Source organism: Anas platyrhynchos, chromosome 1, assembly GCF_047663525.1.
Source record: "Anas platyrhynchos isolate ZD024472 breed Pekin duck chromosome 1, IASCAAS_PekinDuck_T2T, whole genome shotgun sequence".
Taxonomy (NCBI): domain Eukaryota; kingdom Metazoa; phylum Chordata; class Aves; order Anseriformes; family Anatidae; genus Anas; species Anas platyrhynchos.
This window is the reverse complement of record NC_092587.1, coordinates 98,718,172-98,742,463: the sequence shown is the minus strand read 5'-3', so window position 1 is coordinate 98,742,463 and position 24,292 is coordinate 98,718,172. Positions and strand designations below refer to the sequence as shown.

General features: G+C 34.8%; 1 protein-coding gene across 3 annotated transcripts in view; it reads left to right on the top strand.

Moving 5' to 3' along the window:
• CADM2 (cell adhesion molecule 2) overlaps positions 1-24,292 on the top strand; it is a 655,415-nt gene that overhangs the window by 202,931 nt on the left and 428,192 nt on the right. The gene's annotated exons all lie outside the window — the stretch shown is intronic.

Below are 24,292 nucleotides of genomic sequence, written 5' to 3'. Positions count from 1 at the left end.
TATATAAAAGTAACCTATGAAACAACATGAGACTTATGCTGGCAGGTAGAAATGGCAGATACTTGAACTGGAGCATAAACAAACTTTAGAAGTCCTTTTAACGTTTTTCTACCAGAATTATGTATGTCTGTAATTCTCTAACACAGCTGTGGACACCAATAGATGGAATTTGAGGGAATTGTTCAGTGGCTGAACTTCTTTTTCTGTATAACACCACCATATTTTGTAAGAATTCTTGTTAATAATGCATACTGTTAATGATTATTTTGTTGAGGTAGAAAATACAAGTCGTGTTAGGAAAATATGTACAAGGTAGGAGCTTGTAGAGAAGCCAGACTAAACTCCGAGAAGTTAAAGACTGAATAAGAAATACAGATTATAGCCATGTTTCATCTCAACATTTTCTGTCTATGAGACCTTTGTGGAAATACTGAAAAAAAAAATCAAGATAATGATTTTAGTCTTATGGCTGCCTGCATGCCATCATGTGCATCTGAGGCTCTTGCTAATATTAAAGCATTGGTGCTATTTTGTTCAACAAAGAAGTAGCTTTGCAATTTTCTTCCAGCCTTAGATGGTTTAGAAATAGCATGTTCTAGCTCATGCTTCTCTTCTCTTAGGTCTTTGTATCAAAAAGAACACAGAGCAATTTTTAAGGCCAAACTCTTAACGCGTCTTGGATGAATTTTTTAGTTGGTCTTCTCTACTATTTGTTTTCCTTTTTGTTTGTTTATTCTTTTTCATATCCTGTAGGTCAGGCTACATTAGAATGTCTGCTCTTGACTTACTAAAAAACATTCAAGAGAAAATCCTGAATGCTTGCTGAGTCAGATTAAAGATTGCTTCAGAAGGGCTACAGCAGCCTCAGGTCAGCTCCTCCAGATGAGATATATAGGATAGATCTTCTGAGTTCACGGCATACTCTCATTAAACCTGCTGTGCTGACACAGTGTCATGGACAGAACCTAAATGTGGATGTGCGAGAGTCACTACAGCTGTTTTTTTTTTTGTCTGAACATTTACAATTCAGCTAACCCCTGTTTTTTTTTGCTTTTGCTCATGAAGTCTCTAGGCTGCTTTTAGTACTGCACAGAAGGTGTTAGATATCATACCTACTAGGCAAGCAGTGGTTTGCTCAGGCTCCCTTATGGAATGACTTCAAGTTGTACATTCTGCTGTTTTATCTAAGAAAATTCCCTATCCTCATATAATCAGAGTAACTAGTTACCTGTGTTAGAGTTTCAAGTATCTGTCTTGCGGTTAAGATATTTTAAAAATTCAAAACCATCAGAAGAACAAAATGCCAGGAAAAAATAGTATGTCTTCAATTGTGCTTCAATGTCTTCAATTGATGCTACACATCAGTAGTCATCATTATTGGAAAGGCAGGTTTCCAGATTTTGTGAATGGTACTAGGGTCAATACCGTATGAACTGAGAATACCATATGTAAGAGAGAACTCTTTAACACAAGGATATGCAGTAATAGATCTAATTATGTCAATTGTGTACTATATGTAAGAGAACAACATCTGAAATGTTGTTTTCTCTCTGTGTTACGTGAGGACTTTTAAACAGTCAAGTTTTACAAAGGTTAGTTTTAAAATGAAGTCTCTTAGTTTTATTCAGGAACAGCCATTTTGTAGAATTATCCAGAGAGTGTGATTACTTCAAAGAAAAATAAATCTCTCGTTACTATCCTCATTAAATCAAACTCAGTACTTGAACTATTCTATTTTCAAACTGAGTACTTCTGTTTTTGTTGTTGATGTTAATTGTTTGTTTGTTTGCTTGCTTCACTTGAAAAAAAAAAATGTTTTAGAAGTCTTGAATCAGCTTTGCATGGTATGAAATTTTTAAGCCTCAGGAAACAGGGATAAATAGTAACCCCAAGATCTTGATTTAATTAAGCCCAGTGTCTTGTGGACATTCAGACTAATGATTTAAATTTCTGTTTGCTACAAAATAATTTCATTGCTTGTAGCAAATGGGATTTAGCACTTGTATCTCAAAACAAAGTACATTAGGTATCACTGGGGAAAGATACATTTATTTTGCATTCCCAAATTCAACATGGAAAGTATTTTCTATTAGTGAAGCATCAAGATGATTCTTGAAGCTACACATTCAAATCCATATACAGATACACCTCAAAATGAAACTTTGGAGGATATAGCTCATAATCAGCCAAGAGGTTTTCTTCCCATTGGAAGAATCCAAAGAGTTGTTTGGATCTGCAGTATCAATTCTGCTTTATCCAATGTTGTACATATATAGTTGAATATATAGCAAAAAAGCAACTCTTTAAATGAATCTTCTTCTCTCCCTGGCTTCTGATTTCCTCTGAAAACAAAGCATCTCAGATAAATTATTTGAGATAAAATAATTATTTGAGAAAGCTGGTGCCAGGTAAGGCCAAAGTATCTTCAGGCTAACAATATCGATTAGTATTGTTAAAATTTGATATCTAATAGTTTAATGTTTCCTTTGCCTTAAGGATTTGAGTTTTTCAGTAGAAATCCTTTGGTTTAACATGACAGCCACATTGTTAATTAACAGAAATTGGAAAGAGTGACTTCAACTAACTGCTAGCTGCATAATTTATTATTTTATAGACAGTGTAAATACTTCTGGGTGTATGCCAAGGAATTAATAATTACTGAAATAATATCACTGAACTTTCATATCAAGGAGATGCAGTAATACTTTATTACTACATTTGAATTAAAGTGCAATTTTAACATCCTGATTCCACACTATGCTTATGATAAGTCAGAGAGAAAGTGAAACCTAGAAGCAGAACAGTACAGCCCCCCCAAAACAAAAACTACAAAAAAAAAACCAACAACAACAACCACTGTACACACAGCCAACCTGCAAAGGTCACCTTTCATTTTCTAATTTTGGAATATGAGTAGCAGAAGGAAACCTAAAATGTTATCATCTTTGGTTGAATGCCTTATGATGAAAAAAAAAAAACACCTTCTGTGAATGGCTGATGCTTACACCTTATTGAGCTCCAGAGAAGGAAATTAATATTTTACCAAACACATGCTTAGCTGATAATGATGCTAATAATATAGCTTTTGTTATTTAGCAGGGGGGAAATTACCATCATTTTTGTTATGTTTTGCATTCTCTGATATTTGAATCTGTAATACTTGAATATTCAAATGAATTCTGGTAGTTTATTTCTGGTCTCCAGATTTGAAAAAACATACTTCTGAGGTACTTTGTCCACCTATTAATTACTTCTTCAAGGTTGATTTTATGCAGATACAGGACATACTGAAGGAAGACTTCACCTGGATTCTCTGTTATTTGTGTGTGTTAAATTATAATTTTTCTCTCATTTGGTGGCACACAGCAACTTTGTGCATTCTGATTTTGTATGCTGTTAATGGTGTGCCTCCAGGCTTTGAAACACAGGTGCACTGGACGCCACGCTACATGGTTGTGATTATATATTGTTCGCTGAAGCAATGTTTCCTCAGCATCAAGAATAATGGCACCTAATGCCTACTGGAACATTCCCAGGAGTGTCATGCGTTAGCAATCAGAATGAACCAGTATATGATGATACACCGAAACTGTGCTTTTTGAATGTCATACACCTATGATCTTTCCAAAAGCTATCTAACTGATAGCAAGGTTGGTATCAGGGTTTAAGTTTCCATGTCAAGTTTCTTGAAGTCACATTACACGACATCTGAATGTAATCTTTTTTGCAAAGAACTGAGAAACGGTCCCTTCTACTAGATGACATTTCCTTAAGTGCCCTTTCTTCTGGAGGGTATGACTTGTAGTTTATTTTTCTATTACATCATTTATTTTATGGTGCTTTTTATATATTACAGTCTCCTGCTACAGACTTTGGAGTTTTATTTCAGCAGTGTTTTGTAATGTATCTTAACTGCATTATTTGCTTAGTATTAATGAAGTATTTGCATGGAGTGTAATTACAACAGTTAGATGCAATGTATGTGGGTCTCCAAGAACAGCAAATGAAATTGCTTTTGTTACTTGGCTATCTTTTAATTTCCCTCAGGCTGACAATATGATAACTCACGCAGAGCACAAGTGTTTCAGAATTTTAAAGAAAAATTTTAAATATTAAATTATTAATAAACAGCAAGCTTTTGTCTAATACGGAATTACTAATAAACAACAAGCTGTTGCCCTTTTATTTTTTATTTTTTAATTAATGGAAGAGAGTACTTTGAATTTTATTGGAATCCTAAAGCTGTTGGTACCTTTACCAGACTGGAAAAAAAAAAATCTTTAAAAGATACAAAACTACTTTTTCTCTAAGCTAATTTTCATTCTTAATTTAGAGTCAATGAGTCCAGATTCAGTAATGTAATGTGACTGAAAGAAAGTATTAAAATCTTTTTTATAATACTCAGACTTTTGTATAGAATTTCACTATGAAGTACATGCAGGGAAGAAAAAACTCATCATTAAACATAAGGATTTAATGAATGCCGTTTAACATTGTCCTCCCACTGTACTTTTGGTGACTTAGTAGTACATTTTCTGAATGTAGTAGTACAAGTTTTCTGAAGTTCTTTTATGCAGAAAACCAAAAACCGAAACCACCAAAAAAAAAAACATACCCAAACATAAACAACCACTAATAAACCCCAAACAAACAAACAAAAAAGTAGTTCACAATTGATGTGAACCTCTAAGACTTGAAATTCAGCATCTCTGACTTCTGTTTCTGTCTCAAACTGCATGTCTCACCTTCTCCTCAAGCTCTAAGGGCTGATGCAAAAACTGATATAAAGCAAAGAGAGAAGCATTGAGATGGCAACAATCCATTGCACTCAACCATGTCAAGGAGCTGGGACGGTACAGGGAATGAACCTATTCTTCATGACTCACTCTAACCTAATTCCCTGAAATCATGAAGAGCTATAGAATTAAAAAGATACCTAACTGTGAGTTAGAAGTCTTTCTGTGAGTTAACCCCTATCTAGAGGGGATAATGCACAACACTGTATGGTACTTCAATGTATAGCACTCTTGTGTAACCTTCCTCTTTGGTAGATTTGTTTGACTTATGCCTTTTACTACTGTTTTTTGTTGTTGTTGTTTGTTTGTGGGTTTTTTTTTTTTGTTTGTTTGTTTGTTTTTTTTTCTTTTTCTTTAATGCTCACAGTTTAGATCTGTGAGTTATTTAGCAAAGTGCTATAACATCTTCCACTGGTTTATGATTTATGTTGTATTAGAATTAAACATTCTATTCTGATAAATATTTTAAGGTTGTCACTCAAGTTTTATAAGTGAGGAAATTACCACTTGGGAAGGGAGCAAAAATTTCTTACAGTCCTTGTGCAAGCAAGTATATTGATTATAAAGAAATATATATATATCATAATTCTCTTCTGCACTTGTTAGGTTTAATCGTAAAATAGGTAAGAAAATCAAATTTCTTTAAGGCAGTTTTTGTATTATCAGTTTTAGAAATGTATTATTTTGGGGACCATCTTTAATTCTTTTTGCAATTGTAAAGGACATTAAATTATAGTCTGAACTTTAACACATATTCAGTAAGTTCCATGTTAGTTTTAGACAGGTAATCACAGAAGCAATTAGGGTTGTTGTCCTGAGGCTCTTTTACTGCAGGTGCAACTGTCTGATTGCTGTTTTGTAATTACTGTATATTTCTACCTACCCATATGCATCTGATAAGTTATACAGCGTGCTTCAAATAAGTGAAAACCCCTTTTGAGTTCAAATAAAAACTTATTAATTTAGGTTGCTCTGTTACTCAGTCTCAAAACTACATGCTGTTTGTTAATGGTGAATTTGTCATGCAATTGGTTAAATTCTCTGAGAAAAAATGTTGAATAACGATGGTGATTAAAACATTGAAATTAGGATTCCTTGAAATATGCAAAAAGCTTTAAATGATTACAGAGGCAATGCCAGCTTTAGGATTTTTGTTTTTGAAGTCTTTGAAGTCTGACTTTACAGAACAGATTGTGAATCCCTGGCCCATTACACACCTGCAGAGATTTTGGTGTTTTATTTCTCTTGGGTGAAACAGCAGAAGCCCAAACCATGTTAATCACTGTCAGAACCGGTTGTATAAAATGCCAAAATGCAATGAACCAGGAATTTTATAATAAATATGACAATACAGTTTAAAGTGTTGTTTTGTTAGGTTTGCAATTTGTTGTAATTTATCACTTATGATAGTACTGGAGGGGAAAAATATCTGAGACCTCCAAGTGATCCTTTCACTTGGAAGAAATAGTCCTGTGTTTGCTATTCTAAAGAGAAAGAAAGAAAGAAAGAAAGAAAGAAAGAAAGAAAGAAAGAGCAGCTATGAGATATGTAACACGTGTGTCTTAAATTAATAAAATTAAAATGCACTAATTTTTTCTGGTAATACCTGCTTAGTACATATATATTTACCTGATACGAATTATAGCATTGGTAACATCTATTTTTATAGAAATTGGCATATATGCTATTATCCTTCTAATATTATAATATCCTCCTAATACCTTTCTAATATTATCCTTCTAATTCTCATATATAGTAGTCATATCTATAATATTGAAGTCCAATATTCTCATATGCTATACGGACTTCAATATTATAGATATGACTACTAAAAACTGAAAAGCAAAGCAGCTCTCAGCTACATTAGCAAAATCTGCCATGCTATTTAGTCTCCATATCTTTCATTCTTTCAGTATTTGTACTTCTCTGTGTGAGTGAATTATTGTATTGAATCACTTTTAAATGTAGCAAATTAAAATCTAAGTAAAATCATATTCAGATATTTTTTTTTTTTTTCTGGAAAAGAAACTTCTGCATTTCAGCTATTTTAAACAATAGTGTGACTACTATTTTATGAACATATTATATGAACTATTACATAAACATATGAACTATTACATAAACATATGAACTATTTTTTATGAACATAGAATCAACTGGCTCAAGCTATCATTAGCAAATGAAAGATGCTTTAGGAGGAGCACAAGATCAGGACAAGCCAAATATTAAGATTTTCTCATAATTTTCTTGTATCCTGCAGAAAGGTGATGTTGTTCAAGGATCTCCTGTGCTAGAGCGGGTACCTTTCCACCTTTCCATCTTATTTCCCTGAATGATTTTCTTAATCTCCAACCCAGCTGTTGCTTTTTTTTTTTTTTTTTTTAAGTTTACATAAAATTTTTGTCACCTACAACATCCCGTGGCAAGGGCCACAGCCCAGTGGTGTGTCAATTTAAAGATTCTTCCAGAGAAATAAACCTCCCAGCACCTCTTTTATAACAAACACACAAGAGACCTCTCTGGAAAGTAAAGGGAGATTCTTGAGGATGAGCCTAAATTAGATACTCCAGATCATTTTATGACTATTCTCCCTTTCTCTTTACTTCTCATGAAGTCTAAAGATCTTAAACTTCCTGGAATACATGTATACTTTCTAAACATGTACTTCCAAGAGTAAATTCATACTTCATAAACATAGCACACAGGTATGTTTTGTTTTGTTTTGTTTTCCAAAATGACAGATATTAATACTAAAAAGGGTTCAGAAAAAGGCATTTAATCCAGCTAGCTGTTCACATAGACATTGGGTTCTTTTGTGAGATCACTTAAAGCAAAACTGCAGCAGAATAGCAGGATTACAAAATTATATTTCAGACAAGACATTTTCAAAGATGACTGTTGTTTGACTTTCAAGCAAGAGACTTTTAGAACTCATTCATCAAAAGATAAACAAACACAAGAGAACTTATCACAGGGGTACAGTAGATATAACAGGAGAAAAAAATACAAACACCTACTCCTTTGACAAAATGGGAGATACAAGTAGATAACAGTATGCAATCAGGGAACCAGACTAAAGTCACTGTCTTGAGAACTTGTTTCAATTCAGATCCATTCAGCAGGGATAAACCTTATAGGAAAGTCTTCTCTGGCTTTAAGAAGAAATCACAAAAAGCATCCATACGAAAACATATGCTTCTGTAATAACTGATTGACCTACCTTATTGTTCTGTTAGAACATAAGTTTTTCAGTGAAGCAATTTACTTCAGTAGTCTAACCATGAATAAAGGAAAGAGTAGGTCTCAATGTTGGAGGAAAAAGGACTAGAGAGAAACACAATGCATGCAAAAACTTCCTAAATAATCAAAATTTTGCTTGTTTTGATCAAATTCAAATACTTTTGATTGTAAAATATAGGTTTAGACAGTACTCATCTCTCAAGTAAGGAGAAGGCACCATAATGGGTAAGACTGAAGGGAGGCAACTGGATGAAGGTTAACGTGGTCATGTGCCTCTTTTGAGAGGCACATGACCACAAAATCAGCTAAGTGTCATAAGTAATACTATGGCTCCATATGAATGAATGACTTGCCTGAGTTTTTGAAGAGTGATAGATCCTACTGTATTACTACTGCAGATCCACTGGGCATTATGATAGACACAAGCACTTATTTCACCACCTTTCCAAGGGACCATATCCTTCTTAGTCATCTCAGGTTGCAAGAAATCATTTATATCCATTTCAAAGCTGTGTTCGGAATATAGAGTGTAGAAATGACCAACGTGACAAATAGCAGTGAATTTCCATAATTATAAAAACTCTTTTTATCAGGCTTGCAGTTTGCACCATCCTTCAACAGTCACAAGGTATATGTCACCTGCTGTACTTATGATTGGGAAGACTGCCTTAAAAAAAAGGCAGTTTGCACCATCCTTCAACAGTCACAAGGTATATGTCACCTGCTGTACTTATGATTGGGAAGACTGCCTTAAAAAAAATAAAAATAAAATCAAGACAAACATTCAATCTGATATCATCTTTCAGGAGCGTGTTTTGGGTAATTTTCTTCTTCTGATCTCCTCTCAAGAAGACTGTGTCACAACATATTTACCCTATTTTAATTGTTTTCCAACTGAAAATAATTTTTGAAAATATTTTTATCTCTGAAAACCTGATCAGACCTACCATTTGGATAAACAACTGAAGTAACCCCCAAAATAAATGAGCAAACACCTACTTGAGAGTAGGAACTATGACAACTTTCGAAACTGTCCCACTCCAGTGTTCTATTGCCAATGATCTGGTTCAGTGGCTCCACCTTCCAGGTAGTATGATGACATCAAGAGCCATCAGGAGGATTCAGACCAAACCTAATCAAGCTACATGACTGAAGAAACCGTCACAGCAGGAAGGAACAAAGTTATTGAGGCAACTGTTCCATGGTCACTTTCACTGCCACTATGCCAGAAGCAGTGAAAGTTTATAGGAAGAATCTTCAACTGCTGTCTGGAAGATACTTTTAAAATCAATAGCCAACAGACAATAGCAAAGACAGAGAAAGAAGTACACTAGAAATTTAATCTTGCAAAAATTTACCTAGGAGTTTGATTTCAGTTACATTTCCAGTGGAGTAAAGTAGCTTACTCTTGTATTTTAATTTAATAATCTGTGTAAACATGTGCAGGTTAAAGATCAGAACCCGTCTCTATAAATTCTATTTGAAGGGGTACTAATTTATCTGCATTTTCAATTAGGCCTATTCTAGAGGAACCCATTACCCCTGGAGAAGTGATACTGTAACTTCGGAATTCAGAAGTCTAGAGGATAAGAATTGTAAGTGCATGTATAACAATGTAGCAAAAAACATCACTATAATATTACAAGAGAAATGTTAATGACTTTTGAAGATACTCTGTGTCTTTTAGACGCAGTAGGACAATATATACATATATGAGGGTCTTACTCTTTGGTGTTGATTTAATGAAGCTTATATAATGATGTTCTAGTGCTTTTTACATAAGTATGAAAATCTTGAGGATAGCTCTAAAACAGCCTGCTGAATAAATTCATTATACTGTAGCTAATATATTATTCCATAGGTATTTCTTAAAATTATGGGTTTTTTGTTTTGTTTTGCTTTTTAGTCCATTAAAGCAGTTTCCACAAGCACAAATATTGTATTTGTTTTTAAAGCTGCTAGTAGGACTTGCACTCTAAAAGAAATTAAAACAAGTTTAGCTGAAATATATATGAAGCTGATACACTGAATATGTTTTCAGCTTATTTTGTACACAAGCCTGGTCTCATAATAAATTCCAGCTATCACTTCTCTTACTCCTCTGTAGAATTTCTGTTACAAGTTATCAATTTTAATTTCTGATTCACACATAAAACGTGTACGTTTTCTAGTTCAGATCCTTGAAATTCTGCATCTCACTAGCAATCTGTTATGTTAGTGGGACTGGGCATGCTTCATTTTCAAAGCTTTAAATATGTGATCAATTTGTACCACTACTATCAAGGTTGTCTTGTATTTCCTGCTTGGCAAAAACAAATTAGTAACAAATAATTAAAAAGTTTAAGTATTATTTTAAAATATATTAAGCCTTTAAGTACAAAAAGATCACTTATTTACAGTACAATATGTAAAAATAGAATTAATTTATTCTGAGTGAAGTAATACATATTAAAGAATCATCCAACTGAAGATCAATTTGAATATATCACTAAATATATTTGCATTTTAAGAATTCTGACTTTTTAGTATGATATTAAAGTAATTATTAAAACACCATTTCTCATTTTAACCACATGTCTTGAATACTGTTAATGTTCAGATTTCTCCCATGCACTTGAGTCTTGAGTTGTATATCTGAGAGTGTTGTTGAGCTGTGATGGAAGGGCTGTTTTGCCCTTCACAGGCCACTACCTTCTGATAATCTCATTTTATCTTCAGTGCTTGTGTACAAGAAAGATCGTGTAAATGTAGTGCTGGCGAGAGTGATTCTTTGGTTGTTGTGAACAGTGTTTGGGCCCAGGCTAGTACTGCAGCAGAAGGGAGGGCACAGTTCCTGTGCAAGGGAGCACTGCAATGTGAGGCCCTCAGATTCCTACACTCCGCAAAGACTAAACATGGTAAACATACTGTCTAGTATGCTTCACAAATGCTTTTGGAAACTGCCTTTGCTGCTTCTCCATGGTAAAGTATCTGGTTGTGTTAATCTTACCCTGGTTTTCTGATTCTCAAGAGAATGCACGACATCACACGGAGGTGTAGCCCAGTGTTTGGTATGGAGGAGAAAGCCCAGTGCTTGCTGTTGAGGGAAGGGAAGGCTGCAAGAGCTTGCCAAGGTATAGGCAGGGGCTCAAGAGAATCAAAGGGAAAAAATGCAGCTATAAAGCCTGTGGACCAGCTGGGTATAAACAATATATTTGGATTACAGATAGCAAAATGTGAGAGTGAGTAGAGCTCAGGCATTCTCAGTTGCTTTTCTTCCTGCTAATTTCTCAACAAGCTTTTGCATTATAAAAATATTGTTGATGTAGATGATTGGAAGAGCTACACTTATGTCAATATACACACTGAGATGATGGTGGCAACTCAAGTCTACCTAACACTGTTTTTTGAAGGAGTAGTGGACAATGTATAGTAGGGAAAACTTTGTATGGTTCTTGAAAGCAAAAGTGGAAACCATCATTGTGGCTCTGTGATTAAAATTATGAGTATAATACTCTATCCAAATATGAGAAAAACAAAACTTTGGGAACAACAACGACAAAAAGTTAAATGCAGACTGAATACAAACTTCACCCATCACTATTTAGGTAAAGCAAAAGCTGGACAACATCTACTTTATAACCTATAAATAGGTTATAAAGTAGATGAAAATAAGCATCTAGCAACCTTGAACTAAAACTAGAACAAACAAAATTCCTTATTCTGTAAATATGAAATGTTGAGTAGATAATATATTGAAGCTCTCAATCGTGTTTTTTTTTTTTTTAATACATTTTCTCCCTTACGCCCCCTTGACACACTGTAATAATGAACAAGTTATTTAGTTAATGAAGAAAGCATCTTGTATTTAAAGATCTACATATTAATGTGACCTTCCATTGTTCATAGCTGTTAATATTTATTGCCTTTTCTTGTTGAGATTTTATTTGGTGTTCTGTGACAAACAAGAGTATGATTAGTGAAGCTGTAAAGTTCTCATGGTGGCTGCCTGTGTTCCCAAGATAGCAGCATTAGTGTCTGCAGAAGCAGTTAATGCTGTTTATCATTAGTGACAGAGGCAGGGAAGGACCTTCTATGGTTTTTATCTTTCACCTTGCCAACAGAAGTTGATGAGCTTTATGATTTAAATGCGTAGGTACTATTGTAATATTTATATTCATTTCACATAGACAAGTGCACAGGTAAACTAATCTGGTTGATTGAGGTTAATTAAAACCATATTACTGTAGGACTGGACTGGCTATGAATTGATATACATGGAAAAAAATAGCTATCAACATTTTATTTACTTTCCTCTGTGATTAAGCTAACATTTTCAGAATGTGAATAACAAGAATATATTAGTATTATATAGCTGTTTTTCCACTTGATTTTTTTTTTTTTTTTAATGTAGTTACGGTTAATTTTAAGGTTTGTTTAGGATCTTGAACTCTACATCTCTCACCTGAAATTTGAAAAACAACAACAACAAAAACCTAGCTACTTGTTACAATGGACTGTACTTTGGAAAACATTCAAGAACTTAGAATTGTAAGCCTTATACAGCTTCATATTCAAGGCTTCTTTTGATACATTTTTATGTATCTTATATCTCTCCCATTTCCATACAAAATGATTAGACATTTACCTTGCCTAATATTTAACTGTTTATATGAAGAAACCTAGGAAGCAGATGATGAACACTGTTGTCATGCCAAAGGCATGTTGTGCAATTCTACTTATGGTAAAAGCTGAAATTCTGTAAGTCTTGCATTTTACTTCTGAAACTCCATTTTCACATAAAATAAGATGTCTGTCTGCATTTCACAGTCTTACTTTTAAAAGAAAAAGTGTAAATAAATGTATATGTTTAATAGACCCCTTAAAAATCATGTATCTGTTAAAAAAATAAAACAAACAAACAAAAAAAAAACACCTTGTGAGTGAAATCCAAAATAAATAGTTAGTCATGACCACACAAAAGAAGTCCAGACTGCTAACTTTCCTATGGTTGTTATTTATACACTGGGAGAAATACGAGATTTTATTGGATGCTTTCTCTATAGTAACGTCAAAAGAGGAAAAATGATATACCTGAACCTAACCACAGGAAGTGTTCCATGCTGAACACCTTATCAAAAGCTAAGAGTCAGTGTCACGAACAATTCTGAACTGAATCTTAAGCAGAGGGAATAGGCCTGTGACATCAGAATTAAAACATTGGTAAGGGTTTTATATATATGATCATATATATACATGATCTTTTTCTGTCAGTATCCAGGTATGGGATAAATTGCCCAGGCATGACATCTTATTTGTGCAAAGTAACTTTTTCTGATGATAGTTATCCTGTTGTTCAATTGAATTTATTTTAAAATGTTGATGTTTTACAAGTATTTGTAGTTTGGTGATTATAATAATATTTTATATAATATAATTTATATTTATATAATATTTTTTATAATAATATTTTTTCCAATTATTTTAAACTGGTTAGAGATTATTATTAATGTCATTAAGTAATACCATAATTATCTGTAAAATCTGGGTCTGTAACTAGCTGTAGCTATTTTGGCGTCAAGGGGGAAAAGAATCAAACTTGTGCATGAGTGTGGAAGAGTTCGTAATGTATTAAGTAGCAGCTTTATAACAATGCAAAGAAATTTTAATGTTTCTTCCCTGTTTACATTATTACAGTAACTCCAGTAGGGGTTGGAAAAGAAGAAAGGCTTTAATTTGTTTCTGAAAATGGAAAAGTTTAGGATTTATTTCTTAACTTTAATGTTGTACGCCTTTCTAGATGGATTTGTTCCATTGAATGATCAGTGATATTTTTTTAATCTGAATTTGGTTGAAGGTCAAAGCTTAAAGACAATGTAAAACTGCACTGTAAAGAGAGGTACGGGATAAAATGTACACACAAATATGCTTGCTTATGTTATATTAATACAGATGTTTTCTATATTCACTTGTTCTTATGAATGCAAGAATGCTGCTTCATTTCAAAAGGGTTAACATTTTAACAGCATGTTTTATGATGATTTTCATATAATAGAAATAAGGCTATTTTCTTCCATTACTTAGCTTTTTACTTACATCAGGTATTTACCTAAATCAAATACAAACTGCAGAAGCAATGTAAACCTTTCTGCTTGACATCTGTAAAGCATAATTGTTACTTAGACAAAATAATTCTTATCTTAGCACAGAAAAGTGTTCTCTACTTTCCTCCTTTTGGCATCAAACATCTCTGAATATACAATTTTTTTGAAGATTTGCATTATTTGTAAAACTAAATCTAATGGCAAGCAAGAATATATTTGCTTGGGCTCGTTTCCTCCAAGAATGCTATGCTGTTTTGTAGTTAGTCAGATGGAAGCTTCTTCATGGATTCATTCAGAACATCTAGTACGCTTACAGTGGTGCTATGCAAAAAGTGCATTCAGAAAGAATACGAAGTTAATATTTGAAGCTTTGAATAAGCCAGGAAAGGTTATTGTCAGATGACCGTTCTGGTAGGAGAGAATACCAAGCACATCTGAGATGATGGACTAAGCCATGAAGAATGTCTTAAAGTATTTGCAGATGGGAACTTTTGCTTTAATCTGTCTTTCGTTATCTTGTCACTAATATAAAATTTTGTTTATTTTATATACAAGGCAACAAAATGTTGCTAATAGAAACTTCTCCTACAGTTATTTAAACGTAGTTTGGCTCAGATAGCTTTGCTATAGAAGGTTTCAGCTTGATCTCCATTTTGATTCTCATCATTCCTGACTTTTTTTTTTCAGTATCTTTTTGCAAGGCTGTCTTCTACATTTCATTTAATTTCAGTGCTATTTTATACTATCTAATAAAACATGTATGACTAGATAAAGAAAATGCTACACCCATCTACAATTAAGTTTTCTACACTGAACTGCCTTCTAGACAGGATAAATGTGAAGTCTTGGAAAGCAAAACAGAAGTAATCCTTTGCTGAGTATCCCCACTTACAGACATGTACTGGCAAGAATCTAGTATTTACAGCAGTAGTACTACAACTTTCTGAGTGGTACAAGACTTTCTTTGATCATCCAGGCCACTACATTCAGTTTGCATAAAAAGGACAGTATAGATTTATGATATTTTGTTCTTTGTTGACATGAAGAAGAATGAGGATTCCTTATGACTAAGAATTAAAAGACTGTTGTGTTTACTTATTGAGCTGTGACGACTGTGAAATGAATGGTTTGGATTGTGCAAGTGTAGAAAATGGTTGAAGTGGCTGAGGCTAAACAAATGTGATAAATTTGCTGTATAAGTAAAATATCTGTTTCACTAATATATCAGGTTTTTTTTCCCAGTTTTCCCTTTTAAGCATTTTTTAATTATGCAAAATATATAATATATATAAATTATGCAGTTTTTATTCTATATTTATCATTATAAATATATAATTATATAATATATAATAATTATTATTATCCCTCTTAACCATTGCAAATTTATTTTTAATATTTATTTTACATGCAATATTTAATATTGCAAATTTATTTTTAATAAAAATATTATCATATTTTCCAGAATATAATGGCTGTCACATATATTTAGCAAAAATAAAATCATTTGAGACTAAACAGATCTTTCATTCCACATGGAATTCAGTCACAAACTCTGTACAAGTCTTAGGCTGTCTTTGCAAGACTGGGCAACCTGAGGTGCTATGATAGGAAGAGAGCTGGTTTTCAAGAGAATACTGAGAACTGTTCAAATACCCATCTGCAAGAAGAATTAACATTGTCTTACTACAGGTTGTCCCAAATCTTTTCCATTAAGCAGAAGATAAAAGTCTTAAGCCCATTTGTCACACCACACTTAGTCACTGGAGATTCAAGGTACTCTGCTATTCAGAGCACAGGCAAATCAAAATGGGCATTATTCCCAAGGCTGTAAAATCTTTCCTATTTTAACTTGAAAATACTTGATTCTGTCACTGCCAATGAACTGGATTAATAAGGGTAATTACTTAATAAAGTATTTCTATAGTCTCTGTTGCATTTCACATCCACAACAGTCTTTCATTGCTTCTTTCAGTGCTTTAGCATAAGAAAGCATATTAATTGCTGTTGTTGAAGCATGGAAGGTGACTTCTAAACTTTGCTCACCCATATGACTGTAGTGTTTATCAAAATCTTTAAATTTTGGCTTCCATTGAGAACTCTTATACCTTCTCTATTCCATTTTTGCAATAGGAGTTTAGGCTCTTTAATGTTATACACTGCCATGGTTTTGACTGGGACAGAATTTATTTTCTTCATCGAGACTCACACAATTCTGTGCTTTGGATTTAGGATGAGAATAATGCTGATAACCCACTGATGTCTCAGTTGGGGCAGAGCAGTTCTTGCACAGAGCCAAGGATGTCCCAGCTCCTGGTGCTGCCCTGCCAGCGAGGAGGCTGGGGGTGCACCGGGAGCTGGGAGGGGACACAGCCAGGACAGCTGGCCGTGGCTGCTCAAAAGGATGTCCCACGTCACTTGACATTGTGCTGAACAGTAAATGTGGGGTAAAGAGGGAGAAAGGGGGGACATTCGGGGGAGGGTGAAGGACAAGTGGAGAGCTTGTGGGTAAGAATTAAGGGGTGGGCTGGTATAGGAGACAAGGTGGTGGGGGTCTACTACTACTACTACATGTGCTAAGGGAGCTGGCATGTGATCACTGAACCGCTCTCTATCATCTTTGAAAGGTCCTGGGGAATGGGTGAGGTGCCTGAAGACTGGAGGATAGCCAATGTCACTCTGGTCTTCAAGAAGGGCAGGAAGGAGGATCTGGAAAACTACAGGCTAGTCAGTCTCACCTCTGTCCCTGGAAAGGTATTGAAGCAGTTTGTTCTGGATGCCATGGCAAAGCAATTGGAAGAGAAGAAGGTTATGAGGAGTAGTCAGCATGGATTCACCAAGAGGAAGTCGTGCTCGACCAACCTCGTTGCCTTCTATGATGGCATCGCCAGCTGGGTAGATGGGGGGAGAGTGGTGGATGTCATCTACCTTGACTTTAGCAAGGCTTTTGATACTGTCTCCCATGACATCCTACTAGCAAAGCTGAGAAAGTGTGGGATAGATGAGTGGACGGCAAGGTGGGTTGAGAACTGGCTGACTGGCCAAACTCAGAAGGTGGTGATTGGTGGAGCAGAGTCTGGCTGGAGGCCTGTGACTAGCGGTGTTGCCCAGGGGTCGGTGCTGGGTCCAGTCTTGTTCAACATCTTCATCGACGACCTTGATGAGGGAATAGTGTCTGCCCTCAGCAAGTACACCGATGATACAAAGCTGGGAGGAGTGGCTGACATGCCAGAAGGCTGTGTTGCCATTCAGCGAGACCAGGACTGGCTGGAGAGATAGGCAGAAAGAAACCAAATGAGGCTTAACAAGAGCAAGTGTAGAGTCCTGCACCTGGGAAGGAACAACCGCATGTATCAGTACAGGCTGGGGGATGACCTGCTGGAGAGGAGCTCTGACAAAAAGGACCTAAGGGTCCTGGTGGACGACAGGTTGACCATGAGCCAGCAGTGTGCCCTTGTGGCCAAGAGGGCTAATGGGATCCTAGCGTGCATTAAAAGGAGCATGGCCAGCAGGTCAAGGGGGGTGATCCTCCCCCTCTACTCTGCCCTGGGCAGGCCTCACCTGGAGTACTGTGCCCAGTTCTGGGCTCCCCAGTACAAGAAAGACAGGGATCTCCTGGAAAGAGTCCAGCGGAGGGCCACAAAGATGATACGGGGCCTGGAGCATCTTCCCTATGAAGAAAGGCTGAGAGAGCTGGGCCTGTTCATCCTGGAGAAGAGAAGACTGAGAGGGCATCTCCTCAGGGTATGTAACTATCTGAGGCATAGGGGACAGAAGGATGTAGCCAACCTCTTCTCAGTGGTTTGTGGGGATAGGACAAGGGGCAATGACTGCAAGTTAGAGCACAGGAAGTTCTGCACTGACATGCGAAAGAACTTCTTCACGGTGAGGGTGACGGAGCATTGGAACAGGCTGCCTAGGGAGGTTGTGGAGTCTCCTTCTCTGGAGATATTCAAGGCCTGTCTGGGCGCCTACCTGGGCAGCCTGCTCTGAGGAACCTGCTTTGGCAGGGGGGTTGGACCTGATGATCTTTTGAGGTCCCTTCCAACCCCTACAGTTCTGTGATTCTGTGATTCAGAGTAGGGCAGCTGCTGGCCACGGCAGCGAAACCACAACATACTCCTTTGGAACAAGTTAGCTCTTGTCCAAGGCAATCTTATAGACTTTGTCTAGTAGTTAAGAGATTCTGAGGTAACAATTAGCCTAGTTAATTTCAAACAGTGTTAAGAGGAAATTGTTAAGGTCAGTGCTAATATATGCTAATACTATGTTAGCTATGCCTGAAACTGAAACATAAAATTTAGATGAAATTATAATATTGGGTACCACCAATAACAAATTGTTTGTTATTGTATGGTTTGTGAAAGTAACAGTGAAAAACAGACTAAAAAAAAAAAAAAAGAAAAAATGCAGACTAAAATTATTTCACATAAATTAAACAAGTAAAGCTTGTTGAAATAATATGATGTATTTGTAAAGAATATCTTAAAAAATATATAACCAAATCTTAATTCAACAAGGATAAGGGAGGGAGAAGATCCATAATTTTTTTGAAAGTAATACTTTTTTTAACAATTCTAAATACAATTAAGATTGTAAGTAATGTTTCAAAGAGAAATTTATAAGTGCTCTCTAAAAAAAACCACCTCTCAGAGCTGATATTAGGTGATATTTTATTTTACTTACATAATGGCTTGCTGTGTTATGCTTTCATCCTCCATAAAGAAATCAAGATGTAGGTGTTTTGGGTTTGTTTGAATATGACCTCACATCTTCAGCTGGTGAAGACTTTGGCAGTAGGATTCTAGGATGAATGTCATCTTTCCTTTCTTACTGATTTCTGTCTGTTTTTTGAGCATACCTCTCATTTCTTTCCCTTTTCAACTAGATTTTGGGCCATGCCTGAGACCGTACTGTCTTTCTTTTGAGTAAAGATATATGGTGCTTTTACTGCATTATTCTGCTGCGGGAGATGTTACAAACTGCATCCTGATCTTCCTTAGCTTTATTAAGGAAGCCTCTGTAGAAGCCTGCTACCATCTAGCCTAGAACAACTTGTACTCACTTCTCACTTTTCTTTGTTTAGCCAGGTCACTGACCTGGAATACAAAGGAACATCCTGGTAAGCTAGTATTCATATAAATAATTTCCAACATAAAAATCAGAAAGGTGCTAGCAAATGGAGAGAAAAGGAGCAGTTTGTACAAATTATGTGTCAAACTGGTTTCTAAGAAGTTTATTTATTAATCATGTTTTCCATTATATTTTTTAACTCATGTTTTCATGAGAGCTTCTGTGGAAGCACTTTTTAATGAAACTGAGGAGTAAGAAAAAAAAAAAAGAATCAATATACTTAGCATATTTGAATTAACAGAAGAATTATCAAATTGTTGTGCTTTATGGTAGGATGTATTCTCTTCGAGAGGAAATGCTCTTCAGTGGTGGAATGGTGTCTTACATTTTGCTGGTTATTCCCTTCAGGATACTCTTAGAACAGTGCTGAACTTTACTTTTCTGTTAAATATTTTAAACACTCTGCTTTGTACACAGGATGAGCAGAATGCCAATTAGAAGGAGTTCATCAGTGTTTTCTTCTTTATTTTTCTTCTTTTTCTTTTTTCCTTTTTTTTTTTTTTTTCCTCTGTATCTGTTTGAAATTATCATTGCCTAAACTCAGCTCCTTTTTGCTATAAATACCTATCATTAAAAAAAAATGATCATATAAAACTGGCAGTAAACAGTATTCTGATTAAAAAATACAGCTGCTCTGTGGGCTTTATTCCTGCTGTCTGTTTGAATGGCACATATTGGTGACCTAAACATTGCCAGTGCTGATTTTTGTGTCTGAAAAACATGCTTCAAAATAAAATGCTTTTTACTTTGTTAAAAGTTGCAACATAAAGAAAACTTTGTAGTAGAAAGATTAAACTCAGTAACTAAGGCAGTGCACATATTTTGTTGGGTTATATCAGATGTTTGCCTTTTTTACATTAGAAGATAAAAACTTTCAGAACTGTATAAATGACTAGAGGCTAAGGGGCTGCATTGGACATAAGATTTCTAAATAACTGAAGTACTCGTCTGCATTTAGCATAATGCTTTAGGCATTAGACAGTATTTTGTGGAATGGGTATAATAGATATGTAATGAAAGCTAACTCTTCAGTTTGTATTGTGAAAGTGAAATGAATCGTTAGTAACATACATTTATTCAGAAGCAGCAACACCTCGTTTTGCTGTTTTATACCAGAAATGGACTTAGTATAGGAGAATTACAGCTGAAAGAGGCCTCAGGAGGCTTCTAGTTAACCCTCAGGCACAACGCACGCTCAGCTATGGGATCAGACTAGGTTGCAGGTTGCTCAGGGTCTTCCCCAGTCAGAACTTGAAAATCTCCTGGGCACAACCTGGGGAATTGCACAACCTCTCTGGCCAACCTGCTTCACTGCCTGACTGTCCTCATGAGAAAAAAACTGTTCCTTGCATCCAGTTGAATTTTTTTATTTTTCTGGTTTATGCCTGTAAAAATAAAAAAGCTTTTTTTTTTTTTTTTTTTTTTTTTTAAAAAAAAAAAAAGATTGCAGACTAGGTATGGTTCTGCTAAATGTAGAAATGAGGAATGCAGGTTCATTTCTGGAGGACATGTTAAGTCTCTGGTTTTTTGTTTGTTTTACCAATTGCATGTTTAAGTGCAAAGACAGTACTGGTTATGCTACTTCTTTAAGTTGGCAAGATTGTACAGAAAGCTTCAAATGTATTAACACAGATTTCCATCTGCTTAATGTGATGTCACCTTGGAATGGGTTCTGCAAGTTACTCCATGACACAAAAAAGAAATTAAACCATTCAGAAGTGTCTTTCAGTATATCATATTTTCAACTGTTACAGCTTAAAGGTTTAATGGCTCTTTAGAGTTCCTGAACATTGGTCACTACCATGGTAGAAAGCATTGGTTTGTACTAGAAATAATGCCTTATTGTAGAAACAGCTATTAAAAACAAACAAACAAAGAAAAACATTAGACAGTTCAGAGATCTCTTTGTCTGAGTATTCCTCGTGGAAGTAAAGTGGTAAAGAGAATTAAAAGTTAGGAAGAGAGATCAAAAGAACAAAGCTGTCTAAAAATATATTAAAATCCATTAATGAGACTGTTGTTTAGTTACTAAATGGTAGGGGAACAGATTATCATGATCACATTAGGCACAGAAAAAATTTTCTTCCACTTGTTTATGCCATTTTTTTTTCCCCATATTTTATTGCTTGTCACTGCTTCTAGGAGTTTGATTTAATATATGAAGCAGAAGAACATTCTTATTATTACAACTGGGTTTTTTACTGTTGGTAGAAGAGAGGTTGAAACAAAGCAAGACTATTGCATTTTATTCTCTCCTAATTAAGGATCATTTATATTTATATTTGTTGGAACCAGCAACTATAATTCTCTGGATCAGTTCATTCATTTAAAACTTAAGCAGTCATAGTTTTCATGGTGATCAATTACTTGTACCTGTTGTATTTCATTTCAGCATGCATTTTTTTGTCAACTGGATTTAGATTATTTGATCTCGAATATGTATGTATCTACACCTATTATATTAAATATTACAAACAAAAAAGGCTGCTAAACTTTAAAAAAAAATTATTTTCATAGATGTGCAGGATCTTAGGTATATTTGCTCTGGTAAAACTTAGAGGAAGAGCAAAGAACCAAGCAAAAACATAGTGAGATTCTCACCTGTTTATATTATCAGATTCCTGGGAATAGTGTGTTTTAGGTTTTTCCTGAGATAGACGTTGTTTTTGTCTGCTCCGTGGTCTTGGGAAATTTGATCCTTTGTGAGTTTTTTTTTTTCTTGAGATTTTTTTTTAAATAGAATTTACCTATATTTTTATTATTCATAGCTGCCCTATGGTAATGACTTGCACAGTTTGGCTATGAATTGTGTAGAAAAAGGACAAACTCCCTCTCTCTGTTATTTAATGATACCATGTAATGGCTTTTGGTTTTATATTGTGAAGAACACTGAATTGCTTGTTATTTAGCGATAAAGATGATATACTCTCCCTGTCACCATATTTTGCATTGAAATGGTTTAAAAAAAACACATCTACATTAAGCAGATTAAGCTATGAAATGAAAAGGATGTTATCACATGAAAGTAAATGTAAAGGAAGTGTGTTTGATTATTTTTGAAAAAATAATTTATCTAATTTATCATTATGCATTGTTTTTAGACTGAGGTGATCTCAGCAAAAAAAAAAAAAAAAAAAAAAAAAAAAAAAAAAGTGATTAACTCCCAAGCTGACAAATGTTAGTTATATCAAAATCTTACTTATATTAAGAGTGGTGTTATACCTCATTGTTTCTGGGAGAAGATCTGCCTCAGCAGAACTAGGCAAATGAGAATTTCCACAATTTTTGAAAATTAAAAAATGTCCACCGTGATTGTGCTTTTCCTTCTACTTGGTCAAATTTGAGTTAAGTATATTTGGGACAGGGTAAGAGCTTGTATCTTTTCAGTTACAGAGCTTCAGGCAGCTGATGGTAATTTCTGAAGCAATAATTATGCAGCTGTCTTTGATTCATAACTTTTGTCTCCCCATCCACAGTCCTGGTTTCAAATCTGTATTGACCAGCCATCTCTGACAACACAGTCACATAGTCTGCTTACCCCTGTCCTGCTGTGCCTTATATACTATGTGAAAATGTTCAGCAGGTCTAATTTTGGCACAGGAGTTCATTCTGAGGGAATGTATTAACTGAAAAAATATTTGAAAAACAGTGCTGTCTTTCAGACAGAATGTAAGGAAGAATAAGGAAGAAAAAGCAGTTTTGATAATTCATATATAAAAAAGCAACCCCTCAAAAAAAAACAAGGAAACCCAAGGCAATCTATGTAGATGTTAACACCTTAGATACATGCCATCTTCTACATAAAGCCTCTGCAAAGATTGAAACCAGGACTTCAAGGGTAGTTAGATACCTTTTAGAGATAGATTGAATACATCTCTCATGAAGTCTTAACAGGCTTTAGTGCTCTGCTAGGTCAGCTTGTTTCCTTTCTCAAATGTCACAAACCTGACCTTGTGAAGATAACTTGCCTTCCTTCACAAGGATTTGTGTACTTGAAGCTTTTTTGATTGTTATGCTTTCAGTCTCACAAAACAGGTATCAGTTTGTTTTATAGACCAGAAAAAATGATATTGTCTTTCAAATCTGTACTTATCACATGTTTTCTGGGAAGAGATGATGTTTTCCTGAGCAGATTGCATTTATTTTAAGAATTATAGGCATGTGGTGATCATTCTATGAGCTTTAACAGCAAAATGTATTTACATCAAAAAAATTTTGTGTCTCATCATAGTCATATAGTTATCTCACAGATAACTTCATAAAATACTTGCATTTCAGTGTTCATAATATTATGTAAAATTTCTATATCCATTATGTTACTATATAATACAGCTTACAACAAGTCCATTCTCAGTATCAGATGATATGCTATTAACGTCTGTCATAGAAGAATAAAGATAAATGTTTGAACACTTAGCTACGTGAAATTACATAATGTGGTCAAAAAAATAATAAGAGGAATAGAGTGTTGTTTTTTTTTGTTTGTTTGTTTGTTTGTTTTGTTTTGTTTTTATGGCTAGGAAGTTTCTAACATCATTTACAAATGCCCTTTGGAGAAGAAGACAGCAGTGATGTCAAACTATATTTAATATATGCTTACTGCTTAATGCTTAATGTAACTTACAGTTATGTTTCCTGAGGTAGTATTTAGTTGCTTCAACATATGTCTCTTGCAGTCTTAGATGTAATACTGCCTGGGCTTTACCTGCTTCTCTGGAAAGGTGAGAACTGCCTACATTCCTCTGTCATAGGAAATAAAGGTCCATCACGGGCCTGTATGGGTAGCATACTGCCTGTAGTTAGTCATTCCATCCCATCCCTATAATTTCATTTTATCACTAGTTAATCTCAAGAATATTTCCTACAAATATTGTTTAATTTTCTCATGTTGATGGTTACAACACCAAGAAATCCTAGTTTGGTGTAGGAAACGACCTAAGTACATCAGTAAGTCATTCAGTTGTAACAACTATTTAATAGGGTTACTTGTGTTGTATACATTTTCATAGAGCACGGAGAGGTTTTCATGTTTATACAGTCAAA